Below are 16,162 nucleotides of genomic sequence, written 5' to 3'. Positions count from 1 at the left end.
GGCATCCCTGACTCGATGGACGTGAGTCTGAGTGAACTCCGGGAGTTGGTGATGGACAGGGAGGCCTGGCGTGCTGCGATTCATGGGGTCGCAAAGAGTCAGACACGACTGAGTGACTGAACTGACCTGAACTGAAGAGAAGAAAGAAAATTCACCTCGAAGTCACACTCTAAGTTCAGAATTTCCTATTCCTTTCTGATTCCCAATTTCAGGCTGTCTTCTTCAGCTGTCCAAAGCCTTCTCTACCCTTTGTCCTCACAGAGTTCCATTGCATGGCTTCAAACATCGGCCTGCTCCGTCCTCCAGACATACACAATATCTAGCAGTGTTACTTTACACATTTTGGGTACCTCACAATATGAAAAGCATTTTTGTGAACCTTAAACGCTGCTTATTTCAAGCAGAACCAAGTGACAAATGTTATACTTTACATTTTGCAGGTAAGTAAGTGAGACCTTCACAATTTTAAATCAGTAGAAATAGATCCATTGTTAGAAGCCAGTTCTGCTCCCAGGCAAGCATTCTTTTTTCTCTGTTTTTCTAGAATGACAAGAAATTGGTGTTACTTCTAATATATCTTAAGTAACTAAAGCACAGTTTACTACATCATCCAACAGTCATTTCAAACCTCTTGGTAATAAGATTTTCCAAGTGGTAGAATAAAAGTGAACTTTGTGCCATTTAATAAAATTTATAATGATTTAATAATATTTGGCATTTTAGCATTATAGGTATCTACTATATGCATTTGAGAAAGAGACAATATTCAGAGTTCATTTCTAAACATAAACAACATTTAGTCTAATACCAAAAACACACCATTTTGCTAATGCTTTTTTTTCTGAAATAAAGAGTATAATCCTTGCTATCTAAGAATTCAAAAATTGTTCTTCAGAAAAAATGAAGTAAAAGAGGATGTTGATTTTTGCTTTTGAAATCTCAAGTTGATGAACATAACACTTTAACAATTGAGTCTCTCACAGAATACATTTCATCATCAAAAATCTCACATATGACATGCAAATTTATTTAACAAGTGGTATAACTAAATCGAGTGTATAGAAACAGTTGTATTGAAATGTAGGACAGTTGTAAATTAGATTTTATGATGACACTTTATGCATGTTTTTGAGGAAGAAATGTCAAAACTATCAGTTCAATGAGCCACTACAGGGGAAAAGAGACTCATCTACATTAAAAGAGATTCATTATAAACATAAAATAAATAATTAAATAAAATAAGGTCAAAAGCTGAATAATAAGATTAGATGTGTGTGTACTTTTTTCCTTTCTCAAGGCCAAATAAAGAAGGTTATATAAAGTTTAGGTGACAGTTTGGGGATTAATTTTTGTTGGAATGGTACATATTCACTTTGATATATTGGAATTTTCAAATGATTAACAATGCAAGATTTAAGTTATTTAAAATTATTTAAATAATTTGAAAAAAATGATTCTGATGTTTATTTTGCAAGTATGTGCTTTGTTTAAAGAGAATACCGACTAGCATTAAATATCCTCTGTAGGGTAGAATCCATTAATTATGATTTTGTATTGAAAGCTTGCACTTTTCCTTAAGTTTGTGCTAGATTTATATAGCCTTAGTCAATGTGCTATTAGCATATATGAAACTGAACTCTGTAAGTACAGAGGATTTCTAGCTAGCTATTCAGCCACATCAAATGTTTCCTTTCAATCTGATTCAATAAAATGTACTTTTCCTCTTCTGCAAAAAGAGCTATGGTATATTCAGAGAAATACAAAGATAAGCAATACATGGACTGTGCCCTCCAGTGGTTGATAATTCCTTTGGAGAAACAGACATAAACACCAGTAGTTGGGGAACATCTTTGATGTAGGTAGAAGGACAAAGTAAAATAACATTCAGTGTTTAGAATAAGAAAACTGCAGGCAATGAATTACACTATCATTTTTCTTTCCTATAGATACTAGACATTTCATTTAACCTGTGTAATCAATAATTTCATTCAATGATGCAACCAATGGCCATTTTTCTATTTACATGCTTCATTTCCTTACTGGTTTTTTTTCCACATATTTAAGAGATTTTATTTTCAGACTCACCTGAGATCTCAGTGCTCCTTTTCTCTTTTGTACTTTTATTCTTGAATGCTGTATATCTTGATATAATTTGAATATTCTTGTAAAATTATGAGCTGAAAAATTAGCCATGCCCGTGTCTCAGTGTGTGCTAGCAACCAAAAGATTGAGATGATCCTTGTCTATTTAAAACATTTCAGTGTGCAAATTGACAAAAAAAAAAAAAATCATTGCTTTTCTTATAGTTCCTTTTAGCTTTAGTGTTCATTCATTTATTAATCATTCAATTAGCAAATATTATTGAGCCTCTAATACAAGCCAGATATTGCTGTAGGTACTGAAAGTGTAATGGTGAAAGATACTGACAAAACATCCTTGCTCTTGTACAAATGCCATCCTAATGCGGGAGACTGAACATATGTAAGTAAAATACAACATATGTTAGATAATAATAGGACTGTAGCCCATCTTTAAATTCAAATCAAAATATAGAATCCTCTGGAAACTAGAATATAAGGGAGTCTGAAAAATCTAATTACCTGCTTTTATCTCTTGTGATAGAAAGAAGTGCACAGAGCTTGAGAACAAATAACTGGGCACCCAAAGAAATAATAGGTAGCAGATTACATACCAGTTTGGCTAATATTTAAAATTTCACCCTGCAGCAATGCTAAATACAACATGATTCTTTATAATATTCTTTCAATACAATAATGGTCATTCTTCATACAAAGATGTCCCCAATCTCTGCTCCTCAAATAGGCACCTGAAGTACCATCAATTACCAAATCCATCCCTGAAGTGAAGTGAAGTGAAAGTCGCTCAGTCATATCTGACTCTTTGCGACCCCATGACTATACAGTCCATGGAATTCTCCAGGCCAGAATACTGGAGTGGGTAGCCTTTCCCTCCTCCAGGGGACCTTCCCAACCCAGGAATTGAACCCAGCTGTCCCGCATTACAGGTTGATTCTTACCAGCTGAACCACAAGGGAAATCCATCCCTGAGTGAGAGTAATTATTCCTTAAATTCAGTTGCAAACTATCTTTGATATATTTAGCTCCTAAAAACTAATTTATATGAACCACCAATACTTTATGAAAATTAGAAGAGTGAAGTTGACTTTTATATAGACAAAGATATACATAATAAAGCAAATAAGAACTAGAAATATACACAGTTGTTAAGTTCTCTTTTCCGTGATGGATCACACGGTAGCAGTTTGCGTTTCTAACTTTCTCCTTGCACTGACCAGTCCTTGTTTGCTCTCGCCCAGCATTTAGCTGTCAGTATTTAAATCTTCAGTCATGAAGGGGTCAGAGACTTCGTTGATCACTGTCTTTAGTAAGTTCTTATAGTTTTCCATGGAATATTAAATGGCATCCCCAAAGAGAGAATCTCCTGAGATTCAGACCTATGCCTCTTTGAATCCACGGTTAAACAACACTGGGTTGGACATTTTGCCAGACACTAAATGACACAGTGTTTTAACAACAGTGCTGAGAAGTAAACCCAAAATGAAAATTTGAGATGAGTTTTCCAAGCTGACAGTGCCTGAATTCATTGAGAAAAGTCTTTGCCACCCTGGTGTTCGCTGTTGGCTTATATTCAGTGTGGCCGAGACAGTTCGGGTGGAGCTTATATGTAAGCTTTAAACATGAACTTTTCCTCTGTTCACCTGCCACCACCACGGCTGCCAAGCGTCTACCAGTCAACAGCAAAGGCCAACACTGACTCACTAACAGGGCTCTATGTCCAAGGAAACCAGCCAGTCACCCGGCGGCAGGATGATTATAGGTGATTCTTTTCAATATGGAGAGGCCAGAGACTAGTCCTCAGAAAAATAAACCTCTTGGATATGGATTATTTTTCCCCTCAATGTTTGCAATGCTTCTGTAAAAGCCACGTTCTTTGACAACCTAAGTGTTGTATTGTTATGCTATCCCAGGGCAGTCACAGGGGAAAGATCTAGAAATTGCTGCAAAACATCATGTCTGTGAAGTCATGTGTTTGTGTACTACCACTGCTAAAGAAAGCAATATTTTTTTTTTATTATTTTTTATTTCAAAATACCACATAAATATATCTGGTTGGCAGAATGTTAACCACATTTATAAATCACTGAAAAAAGAGAATTTGATAAAAATGGCAGTAGGGCTTTGATACCTTACAATACAAGAGAGAGTACAAGAATGTGTGTATATAACTATAGATTGAAATATGGGAAGGCACTGGAAGGTTTTGTTCAGATAGACAACATAATCTAAGTTTCCCTTCTAGTCCTCTGCCCATATGTCCTATTTCTGAATCAGGTGCTTCTCTTTCAGATATATATAAATCATCATAATTTTAATGCAACATAGGAACTGTACTCAAGTTTTAGAATAGGTAGGATGTTTTTCTCAGGGATCAATGCTTCCATAAGAGCTACCATAATCTCTTCACATACTGAAAATGCATTGACTAGATGTAGGCACTGAGAATTCAGAGTTAAATAACCCAGGTTTCTGGACACAGAATCCCACAGTTAAGTTGGGAATACAGTTACAAAAGATTTGGACACTAATATGAAGAATTTCAGTGAAGATTATCTGATGAAGACTGTGAGAGAAAAAGATTTAAAGATATATTGGTTTAACTGAATCATGAATAATGAGAATAAATTAAGCAAAGACAAAAGGGGAAGATGTTCTAAGAAAACAAACTAGATGCTAATCACAACTGTGATAGCATATGCTCTTATCAGGAAACAACAAGCAATTTAAGCGGAGTGTTAGGGTGACATTCCAGTCTCTAAAGGAAATTCAAAACTGTCTTTCCTTCTGAAGATGTATACCTTTGTTGTACATGCAGGAGAAAATGCATTTCTCAACAACAAAACTAGACCAACTTGGGTAAAGTTGGGTGGAAGAGGAAGTTTTGCCCGTAAATATAAACTGGTTATACATAGCACTCAAAGGACAGTATATTCTTCTGACTCACATGACTTGCCCTTTGATGCCCTTGTTCCATCTCCACCAGCTGCTACATTGGCATAGTTCTGAGTTACCTGGAGAAGACGGTCAATCTTAGATTATCAAAGGGGAAGGAAGCCAACCACATGCTGGGAAGGAAGCATGAATAAACAGGCCACAAAAACTTCCTTGTCAAAGGCTTATGTTTATGGGAGATGTTTTAGTTTCTGGTGACCCAGCCCAACTCAATAGAATCAGAAAGTTTTGTGGTCCATGTCCTAATAATAAATGAGTGTATTTTCCAGTAATGTTGTCCATGATATAAAGAACAATCATCAGATTAACAGAAGTAGCCTCAGAGTATAGTCAGCTAGTCAAAGACATAAGGAATTGGGTCCTCATATTGGCTATTTATATTCCAAAACAAGTAATACCGTTAACAGCCAAAGACTCTATGAAAAGGATCTGTTTTGTAATGTTAATTTGACTAATAAAGAAAGAAATACTGAATAAGATGAAAAAGAATTCCAATTCAAAAAATGAGGTTTCCGAAGTACAATATGTGGTAGTCTAAAAAACTTATTTAATGTCATAATTCCTGACAAATTTTGTAATAAATTATTACTCAATCTTTTTGAAAGTTCTACAATACAGATAGAATTATCTGTCAGGCTTTATGTAAGTTGTGTAAGTATGGGGTATGCATCCAGGCACCAATGGATATTGTCTTAGTGTTATTTCTTGAACAAAAATTAACCCCTTACTTAGAATTTAAATTTATGAAGGTTTTGTTGTTGTTGTTGTTGTTGGCACAGAGAGACTATGGAGTACTTTGCCCTAGAACTGCTGAAGGGATCCCATCTATCTCTATCTAATTTTGAGTTTTGTCATCAGCAGACACTTAGTAGAGAGGTTTCCTTAGTAAGAAATGATTTTTTTATTACATGCTGTAAAATCACAGTTCAAAATTACCTGAGTACATTTATTTTCTTTAACAAGTGCTTTATAAATATTCATTTTAAAAGTCATGTTTATGAATAGAAATGGTCCTTTGTAAATGTCCAATTACAATAATTTGACAAGGATAAATATACTTTGTGGCAAACAATACCCTGATTTATGCAGATCCCATTAGATATGACTGTGAACTATAATTATCCAAGTGGACTATAATTTTGCCTGCCCAACCATTCATAGAGTTTAATACACTCAACTGAGACTGAATTTTCAAAGCTGTTTCTAACAGTGGCAATGATGCATGTGTCACCGCCCTTTCTAATTCTGTTTTTGCTTGAATAAACAATCTCAGCTAGAACCTCATTCATGTTATTTTGCTGAACTCAGGTACAAAACAAAGTAAGAATAATATTAATAACAAGTCATTTTATTCAGTCTAAAAAATGTGTTTGCTACTTTTGTAGGTTTTTTTTTTTTCTTTTTGGTATATTTGGCCATTAGAGTTTAAACACATTAGTACTTAAATTATTGCCTTGATGAAGTAAATAGCCTTCTTTACAGAATACTATACATGGGCAAGAAGTTACAATTTAAATATATATGTCGTTTGAATATACTTGACAAATTGAATACATACAATTGAAAAAATGTTTACTTCCATATTTTAAAAGAATGATCCATCATTTCTCTTTGCAGAGAAAATCAATTTTTAGAACCTAATATTCCTTTAGTGGGAGAAGGCAATGGCACCCCACTCCAGTACTGTTGGCCGGAAAAACCCATGGATGGAGGAGCCTGGTGGGCTGCAGTCCATGGGGTCTCTACGAGTCAGACACGACTGAGTGACTTCACTTTCACTTTTAACTTTCATGCATTGGAGAAGGAAATGGCAACCCACTCCAGTGTTCTTGCCTGGAGAATCCCAGGAACGGGGGAGCCTGGTAGGCTGGCATCCATGGGGTCACACAGAGTCGGACACGACTGAAGCAACTTAGCAGCAGCAGCAGCAGCATTCCTTTAGTAATAGTAAATAACAACGCATAACTCAAATCAAGCAGCATGTGACAGTACTATACTAATGCTGATCAGTCTCCATGTTTTGAAGTTCTTCAGTTGACATTCACCAAATAGTTATGGAATGTAGTTCTATTTTTCTAATTTTAGATGACATTCTATGGAAAACAGAGTTTAATGTCTTAGAGCAATTCTTTCATTTCTTCTCAACTCAGCAGTCAGATTTAACTTATAGGACTTATTCTTTTGGAGATTTTCCTAGTACAGTTGAGGCATCAACCATCTGTGCAATAGAAAATCTGGGCATAATTTGTAGTTGGCTGTCCGTATCTATAGTTCTTTATCTGTGGATTAAACCAATCTCACATTGTATACAACTTTAGTGTTGAAAAAATTCTCATATAAGTAGATTTGCACAGTTCAAATCTGTCTTGTTCAAGGGTCATCTGAATAATATTGCCTTTATTAATTGATTTTTTTTTTAGCACAAAAGCAAGTTAAACTATGCAATCCCAATCAAAATTCCAACAAATTAACTTATAAATATCAACAAATTGATTCTAAAATTCATAAGGAGAGGCAAAAGGCATATGGTCTACCTTTTTAAGAGAAATGTGTTACTAAATACAATTTTCTTTAACTACTTTCCTTTCTTCTACCGTACCCACTTGGGGGAAAATAGAAAATTCCTACCTCTTCCATTCAGGGGATTCTATGTAGAAAGTCGGACATGGTGAGATTAAAGTAAATTAAGAAGATTGAAGTTGGAGAAGTGATGCTATTTGATTTTGGATTTTATTATATAACTATAGTAATCAATAAAGTGTTGTACTGGCAAAAGAATAGACATATTAAGCAGAGTAGAAAGCCCAGAAATAGACCTGCAGAAATATGATCTAAGGAGCAAAGGCAATACAATGAAGCAAAGATAGTCAGCCTCTTATACAAATAGCTGTCTCTTTAGTTGGCTCAGAGAGTAAAGCATCTGCCTGCAATGCAGGAGACCTGGGTTCGATCCCTGGATCAGGAAGATGGAGAAGGAAATGGCAACCCATTCCAGTATTCTTGCCTGGAAAATCCCATGGACAGAGAAGCCTGGTAGACTATAGTCCACGGGATCTCAAAGAGTTGGACACAACTGAACAACTTCACTTTCTTTCTTTCACTATACAAATAGTGCTGGAATAACTCAATATCCATCAGATCACATCAGATCAGTTGCTCAGTCGTGTCTGACTCTTTGCGACCCCATGAATTGCAGAACACCAGTCCTCCCTGTCCATCACCAACTCCCGGAGTTCACTCAGACTCATGTCCATCGAGTCAGGGATGCCATCCAGCTATCTCATCCTATGTCGTGCTCTTTTCCTTCTGGCCCCAATCCCTCCCAGCATCAGAGTCTTTTCCAATGAGTCAACTCTTCACATGAGGTGGCCAAAGTACTGGAGTTTCAGCTTTAACATCGTTCCTTCCAAAGAAATCCCAGGGCTGATCTCCTTCAGAATGGACTGGTTGGATCTCCTTGCAGTCCAAGGGACTCTCAAGAGTCTTCTCCAACACCACAGTTCAAAAGCATCAATTCTTCAGGGCTCAGCCTTCTTCACGGTCCAACTCTCACATCCATACATGACCACAGGAAAAACCATAGCCTTGACTAGACGAATCTTTGTTGGCCAAGTAATGTCTCTGCTTTTGAATATGCTATCTAGTTTGGTCATAACTTTCTTTCCAAGGACCAAGCATCTTTTAATTTCATGGCTGCAGTCACCATCTGCAGTGATTTTGGAGTCCAGAAAAATAAAGTCTGACACTGTTTCCACTGTTTCCCCATCTATTTCCCATGAAGTGGTGGGACCAGATGCCATGATCTTCGTTTTCTGAATGTTGAACTTTAAGCCAACTTTTTCACTCTCCACTTTCACTTTCATCAAGAGGCTTTTGAGTTCTTCTTCACTTTCTGCCATAAGGGTGGTGTCATCTGCATATCTGAGGTTATTGATATTTCTCCCGGCAATCTTGATTCCAGTTTGTGTTTCTTCCAGTCCAGCATTTCTCATGATGTACTCTGCATATAAATTAAATAAACAGGGTGACGATATACAACCTTGAAGAACTCCTTTTCCTATTTGGAACCAGTCTGTTGTTCCATGTCCAGTTCTAACTGCTGCTTCCTGACCTGCATACAAATTTCTCAAGAGGCAGATCAGGTGGTCTGGTATTCCCATCTCTTTCAGAATTTTCCACAGTTTATTGTGACCCACACAGTCAAAGGCTTTGGCATAGTCAATAAAGCAGAAATAGATGTTTTTCTGGAACTCTCTTGCTTTTTCCATGATCCAGCGGATGTTGGCAATTTGATCTCTGGTTCCTCTGCCTTTTCTAAAACCAGCTTGAACATCAGGAAGTTCACGGTTCACATATTGCTGAAGCCTGGTTTGGAGAATTTTGAGCATTACTTTACTAGCGTATGAGATGAGTGCAATTGTGTGGTCGTTTGAGCATTCTTTGGCATTGCCTTTCTTTGGGATTGGAATGAAAACTGACCTTTTCCAGTCCTGTGGCCACTGCTGGGTTTTCCAAATTTGCTGGCAGATTGAGTGCAGCACTTTCACAACATCATCTTTCAGAATTTGGAATAGCTCCACTGGAATTCCATCACCTCCACTAGCTTTGTTCGTAGTGATGCTTTCTAAGGCCCACTTGACTTTACATTCCAGGATGTCTGGCTCTAGGTCAGTGATCACATCATTGTGATTATCTGGGTTGTGAAGATCTTTTTTGTACAGTTCTTCTGTGTATTCTTGCCATCTCTTCTTCAATATCCATATGCCCCGCCCCCGCCAAAAAAAAAAGAAAGCAAAGACTCTAGACTGAGAATGTATACTCTTCACAAAAATTAACTCAAAATGGACCTACAGCTAAATGAAGAAGACAAAACTATAAAACACCTGGAAGATAATAGAAAGAAATCTAGATGACCTTGCGGAGAAGGCAATAGCACCCCACTCCAGTACTCTTGCCTGGAAAATCCCATGGACAGAGGAGCCTGGTAGGCTGCAGTCCATGGGGTCGCTACAAGTCGGACACGACTGAGTGACTTCACTTTCACTTTTCACTTTCATGCATTGGAGAAGGAAATGGCAACCCACTCCAGTGTTCTTGCCTGGAGAATCCCAGGGATGGGGGAGCCTGGTGGGCTGCCGTCTAGGGGGTCACACAGAGTCGAACACGACTGAAGCGACTTAGCAGCAGCAGCAGCAGCAGCAGCAGACGACCTTGAGTGTAGCAATGACTTTTTAAATACAACATACCAAACATAAAAATCTATGAAAGAAATAATTGATAAATAGGATTTTATAAAAAAAAAAAACAAACCAAAACAAAACAAACAAATCTCTTTGCTCTGTGAAAGATAATGTCAAGAGAATGAGAAAATAAGCCACATACTGGTAGAAAATATTTGTAAAAGACACATTTGATAAAGATTGTTATCTTAAAACTCATTAATAAGAAAACAGAAACCTGATTTAAAATGCATCAAAGAACCTAACAGACACCTCACCAAAGAAAATGTAAAGATAACAAAAAAGCAAGTGAAAAGACATGCCACATCATACATCATTAGGGAAACGCAAATTAAGATGGAAATATATATCACCAAACATGTATTAGAATGGCCAAATCCAGAAAATTGACACCACCAAATCCTGGCTAGCATGTACAGCAACAGAAACTCTCATTCATTCTTGAGAATGAAAATGGGTGGGAATGCAAAATGTTACAGCCATTTTGGAAGACAGTTTAGTGATTTCTTACAAAACTTGGTGACTCTGTCCATGCAGTCTATCAGTCATGCTCTTTGGTGTTTATTCAAAGAGGTAAAAACTTACGGAAAGCACAAAGTCCCAAATTTCATATTCCAATGATATGAAAAAGTAAGTGTTCCATTGAGAAAAAAAACAATTTTTTGAGATAAAAAAATTCACATACTCTCACCCATGGTCCATCTATAGTTCCACTTTCTCCAGTGGCAACTTCAAGACACATTATATGCATTGAATGCTTCCTTAAAAAAATGCCTGCACAATAAGACACACTTGGAGAGATGAAAACAGGAGTATCAAAGTAAAAGGAATGTTCCCTTTCTCGGTAGGCTGGTAAATTGTATGTGCATTCATTTTGATTGATTTTTAAGACTGATGGAAAGAAAGTAACTTTTCAGTGCAGAAACAATTACAGCTGGAACTGCTATCCTTTACTGAATGAACAATGCCATTTATAAAGGAAGAAAATTACAAAAGGCTTGTTTCCTGCTGTTAATTTTGCTAGGGCACTGAATTAGTATGACACTGCTGGGAGCTGCAGGAAACCTTTATGATACATGAGCAGGAAGGAGGTGACCTGATGAGTGGTGTTAATCATCAAATGCTCCAGTTAGTGAATGTGTCAACAAGGGGCCAGAGAGGAGTTATCCCTGCCCCCACCCCCGAAAGTCATTGTGGAAAGTAATGTTAAGTAAAATTGGAAGTGACCCAAATCAGTAATTTTTTTACTTGAATCAATCAGAAAATTCTTGGTGGGAACAAGTGGTTATGTTAAAAGAAAATCAACAATAGAATTAGTCCATTTCTATTTTCTTTTTTCAGCTCTTTATTTACTCTATGTTAGTTTTCTAGAGCTCCCTCAACAAAGTACCATAAACATAGTGGCTTATACAAACAGACATTTATTATATCACAGTTTAGTAGTCTAGAAGTCCCACATCAAGTTATCAGAAAGTAACAGAGAAGAACAAACTTGACTTCCTATTGGATCTATGCCTTTAGCTCTAACTCCTGTACTCTGTTGCCTGTGCTTAGTCATGCACAGGCTTGACTGACTCTCCACCTTTGTAGAAGAATGCTGCCTGATAGCTTGAAATGTACAGGATAGCCCATTCTCAAGGCTTCAACCTTTAAGGTGTAACACTTTACCACACATATAAAGAAAAAGTTACAAAACAGAAAATAACAATTGTCCTGCTGGAGGTCTATAGGAACATTGTAACTAGATCTATGGGGACAGCTGTAAGAACAAAGGACTCTGGTACCAGGAAGTTTGCAACAACCAATCACACCCCCTTCCCTTTTAGTATAAAAGAAATCTGAATTCTAACTTGGATAACATGGTTTCTTTGGGGCACTAGTCTACCATATTCTCATCTACTGGCTTTCCAAATAAAATCACTATTCCTTGCCCAGTAACTCATCTCTCAATTTATTGGCCTGTGATGAGACGTATGCGCTTAGACTCCGTAACAAGCAGGTTTAGCTCTTTTTGAAGGCCAAGAAAAGAAGTGATTCCATGGGATTGTGCGTGATCTTTGTAGTGTAGAAGCATCACCCATTTCTGCCTTCAAATTCATATGGCTCTCTTCCTGTTTGTGTGTCTATCTCTAAATTTCCTTATTTTATTAGGTCACCACTCATATTGGATCAGGGCCCACCATAATGATCTTACTTTAATTTGATTATCTCTAGTTAGAGATCCTATCTCCACATAAAGTCATATTCTAAGGTACTGAGAATTAGGACTGCAACATACCAATTTGGAAGTGGGTGGAGAGATGCACAATTCAACCAACAAAGATTAAAAAATAGTGACTAGGTTGGACTTTCAATCTATAACTTAAAAAATGTAAAGTTTGAGCAATGAAACATACACTTACCAAAAAGTCTGCAAGGGGCCAAAAATGAAAATATGTATATATCAAAGCCCTCTGAAATACCTGCGAATTAAACCTTTTTTTGCCATAGTATTTATAAAGATAGGGATCAACTGAATCTGAGCACTGTAACTCCCCTTTTCACATGAAGAAACCAAATGTACCTTGATGTTAAATGTACTGAGGAAAATATAAAGTTAATCAGAGACAGGGCATGCCAGTTTAGTATAAAGACTAACAAGACACCCCAAATAGAAGGCAGACACGGTTTACTCTTTCTGGGTAAATTTTGTGCTCAGTAGTTCTGTCATCTTCTAGTAGCCACAAAACATGCAGTTATTATTAGTTTTTAGTTTGCTACATGAATAAAATCATCTTGTGTAGGTTCTAGAGGAAAGAGTAAATCTTAAAGACATACATGGTACCTCTGTGGTGAATAAAATTTTCATCAAAAGGAAGAACACTGTCAAAGAGAATTAACATAGAATAACATATCTGTGCTGCAAATAAGTGGATCATATTTTAAATTTCACAAGTCATGTAACATCTCAATTGTTATAAGATCACTGTAGAAATGATCATTACAAGGGTCATTTTTCACTTTATAGGTGGAAAATGCCAATGGGAACATGATAATACTTTCAGTCATCAGTGACTGTATTGGACATTCTCACAAACACATTTGGTTTCCACACCATTCATGTCTCCTAGGATTGAGAATTATCCTATGAGAAAACTGTTGCCAAGACAGCTTGAACAACAGGTTTTTTGTTTGTTTTTATCATTTTAAGTCATGCAGTTGTGGAAGGCCTATTTCTTTTCAGAGTTTCCCTTCAATCTAGGCTTAAAATATGGGATTCTTGACTCCCTAAGGCTATTTCCAGTGCTTGGAGACGGACAGAACAGTCTAACTGCTGACCTGCTTCCATATTCAGCTAATTATGTTTGACAAGAAAATCTTGATTCAATCACAACATTTAGCAACTCATCTCTTCTTCAGAACTTTAAAGCTCATCTGGATTATTGCATAACCAGCTGGTTTGCCATTTGCCCATGTTTAGTCAAATGAGCGATTTTAATGCACTATATTATGATGAAAGCCTGTCAGGTTTGCCAACATGAAATAGCAACTATGTACAACTTACATGAGAGTTTTGTACATTAAGTCTAAAAATGTTAATAACCACTCTCCTGTATCCTCTTAGTGAAAAACAAAACCAAAAGAAACAAAATCAACCAACTACGCTCGTGTAAAAATAGCCTCAGTGCTGAAGCTCTTTATGTTCTCAGGGTGTATTCTCGTGAGTTCAGAAATCATAGTAAATAATTGTGGATTATCTAGTTCAAGTTCAAAGTCATTATGTAATAGTTTTTTTTTAAAACCTGGAATTTTGACAGCAACCAATTTATGTTTAATTTAGATATACTGTAATACAGGGAGAAAGGATTAATAGAATAGAAATAAACCTTGAGATATTACATGTTCTCTCCTGTTAATTTAGGTAAGGATATGCTATCATACTTGACCATTCTTGAGTCATACATCCCAGCACTGGAATCATTTTCTCATTTAAAAATTATTACTATTTGTAAAATTGCCTAGCATATATATGCAATGCTATTTATTTCTTTTTTCCTTTTTTGAAACTCTCAGTTTTATATAATTTTAATGAAAATTATATATATTTTTAATGTCTTACTGATTTTTAAGGACAGAAAGAGAGCAAATACATTTGTTCAAAATAATCAGTGGTAGTACATCTAGATTTTAAAATATTTTGTAGCTATATCATAGAGGTAGACATAACTGATGCAAAAATTTGAGGGGCAAAAGTAATATAAAGAGAACAGAGGAGGAGCAGGCATACCTTGGCTAATTCCAACTGTTGTAGAATGACTCAGTTACAAGATCTTCTGGGGTTGGGTGATTTCTTCCTTTTCCTGAAATTATAAGATATTTATGACTTTCTGTAAATAACATTTTTGAACTTTAAAGACCAGAACAGGATCAGCTTAATCTGGAAATATCTGAGGTTCCTAGCTGTTATTGTTGTTTGAATTGTTTCAAATATGGTGCTGAAATCAGAGAAACATAAAGCAAAACACTTCCTTGAATGAACACTAGTTTAGTTTCCTCTAAAAGGAAGTATTTATTTGTGCATGGGTGTGATACTTGTGGATTTATGATTAGAACAGCTGGACAAAATGTAGCCACAAAACTCAATTCCACATTTCAGAAATACCTGTTAGCCTAGAGATGTGGTTGTTGAGGAGGGCTTAAGCATGCTTAGACCACTGTCCTGCACATTTTGGAGAAGTTATAATTATCACCTGTTACATTGTGTACTCCAATACAAAAGAGTGAAGTCATTATTGAATATGGACCAATGGGTTGATGTCAACCTTTTTTCACCCCACAGGCTGAGAATACAGTCAAGCAGAATTCTCCCATTCCAGATTGCATAGTGGAAGTCAGACCTCTAAGTTTGGTCCACTATTTTTCTATGAATCAGGGCTGAGATTTTAGCTTCATTTGTAAGAACAGGATCATTGTCCAGTGCTCCAGGGTTTATTTTTTGAAGTGTTATGGACTGAATGTTTGTGCCCCCTAAAATTCATTTGCTGAAATCAGACAGAATTAGGAGATGCAGCCTTTGGGAGGTACTTGGGTAATGAGGGTGTAGCCCTCATGAATGGGATTAGTGCTCTTGTAAGAGACCTCACAGAATTCCTTAGCTCCTTCCATCAAGTAAAGTTAGTGAAAAGACAGCTGTCTATGAAACAGGAGATGGACCTCACCAGACACTGAATGGTCTTGGAATTTCTAGCCTCCAGAACTGTGAGAAATAAAATTCTATTGCTTTGTTTATAAGCCCTTCAGTTTTTTATACTTTGTTATAGCAGCCCAGACAGACTAACACATGAAGCTTTGAAGATCAGTCCTGCCTATGTTTACTGGAATTAGAAAAATGAAAACCAAACAAAACATTTAACTAGAGAATTTATGTTTCTATAGCTTTTGAGATTTCCCTGTGTTTCGGCTTTTGAGGAGGGCAGAATGTGATGTCTTTAGTAACAGGCTTCATACCATAAACACCTTGCTTCCACAATAATGGGGTTAGTTTCACTATAAGAAAACTATACTACCGTTTTTATTTGTGCTTCTTCTGACAGTAGCAAGAACAGTAATGGCTGTGCTCCACCACTTACTTTTCTCCCTTTCACCCCCTCCCTGGCTACACCTCAAGTAAATGATTCAACTTGAGTAATGACCAGCAAGGAGTCACAGATGGGTTCTATTCTGCATTCTCCTTCAAATATAAAAACGTATTTGTTCATCTTGGTGGTTGGTTGTGGAGCACAAATTGGCTAATTGTGCAGCACTTAGCTGAGAGTCTTTCGAATTATTTATGACTGTGGATCATTCTAGAAAAGAAGAAATGATGTCTTATTTTGTAGCACACTGGCCACC

The 16,162-nt window shown here is 36.6% G+C and overlaps 1 long non-coding RNA gene across 1 annotated transcript; it reads right to left on the bottom strand.

The window, feature by feature from the left end:
* Positions 1-431: 431 nt before the first annotated feature.
* Positions 432-2,797, bottom strand: LOC129630197 (uncharacterized). Its single transcript, XR_008703592.1, has 3 exons — positions 2,693-2,797; positions 2,086-2,177; positions 432-540 (listed from the first exon to the last, which is right to left on the bottom strand). It is a non-coding gene; the product is annotated as an uncharacterized LOC129630197 (long non-coding RNA).
* Positions 2,798-16,162: the final 13,365 nt, after the last annotated feature.

Source organism: Bubalus kerabau, chromosome 16 (assembly GCF_029407905.1).
Source record: "Bubalus kerabau isolate K-KA32 ecotype Philippines breed swamp buffalo chromosome 16, PCC_UOA_SB_1v2, whole genome shotgun sequence".
NCBI classification, from domain to species: domain Eukaryota; kingdom Metazoa; phylum Chordata; class Mammalia; order Artiodactyla; family Bovidae; genus Bubalus; species Bubalus kerabau.
The sequence above is the reverse complement of the archived record's forward strand: the minus strand, read 5'-3'. Positions and strand labels throughout refer to the sequence as shown.